The sequence below is a fragment of the Teleopsis dalmanni genome, chromosome 1 (assembly GCF_002237135.1).
Source record: "Teleopsis dalmanni isolate 2A chromosome 1, ASM223713v2, whole genome shotgun sequence".
In the NCBI taxonomy this organism is placed as follows: domain Eukaryota; kingdom Metazoa; phylum Arthropoda; class Insecta; order Diptera; family Diopsidae; genus Teleopsis; species Teleopsis dalmanni.
In genome coordinates, this window is record NC_051846.1 from 230,547,740 (window position 1) to 230,548,880 (window position 1,141).

A 1,141-nucleotide genomic window follows, 5' to 3' on the forward strand; every position below is an offset into this window, starting at 1 on the left:
ACTAATTTATTTTGTTGTTTTTTCTGATTATAGCAATTTTCGTGGTTTAAAAAATGCATTTAACTTAATTTTATGTTTAAAATAAATTAATTTTTTATGACGTTGCATTTTGTGTTCATTGTGTTTAGTCTTTATGCTTTTGCATATCGCTACGCAGTCAAGTACATTAAAGCCAAGTGCCTTGACAAATAAGATTTGACTTGGCAATTTTCCATGCCATTTAAATGAAATATCTACGAAAATTCGTAACTAAAATTATAATTTTTATGCACAAAATAAGCCTGCATAGCTCGAAATTTCTGCGTATCTATAATTGTACGCAATTTGTTGGGGCGCAGATATAACAAATACAATAGATAGAAGATATATTAAGTAACAATAAACAAAAATTATAAATAATCCATTTAATGGATTTATTTCTGCCCATTTATTCTCTTTTCTTCATATTTATTCATATAAAAAAATATATTAAATTATCGTTTATTATCGCACAAAAATTGGCCCAAACTGCATAATTTCGTCAAACTTGCAAGTTTGTTGACCAAGAAAATGACAAAGAAAAGGTCTTTGGTCTATGATATGTAAATCGAAACACACGCGTTTGCTTTCTTGTTTAAACTGATAATTGGCCCTGATTGGGGCCGCATTAAAATAACAACACATAACAAATTATTTTTACTAAACTAGTTCGGAAAAATATGTGACAATAGTCTTCAAAAACTTGTTAAAGGAAATGTTCGAAATTGACAAACTCTCAACTGAAAGACCAACGAATACTATATTGTTGTAGTTACTATTGTTATAATATTGAGAAGGTGTTGAAATATTATGCACACCACATATAATATTTATTATGTATTTGAGGAGAGGTGTGGAGGTATGTATGTTATACTAAACAATCATTTCTCTACTAAATTAAATGTAAAATATTATTGATTTTCTTTCATTGTAATTTTTATTTACACTTTGACCATCGGTTCTCTTGTTCCATTTTATTAATTCACAAGAAAGGGTTTCTCTATTAAATTACCTTAAAAATATATTTTCGCTCTATGCAATCCAATCTTATAGATTTCAGTTTTATTCTAACAAATCTGAAGATATCAGTGAAACCACGTTAGATTATTAAAAATTAGGATTA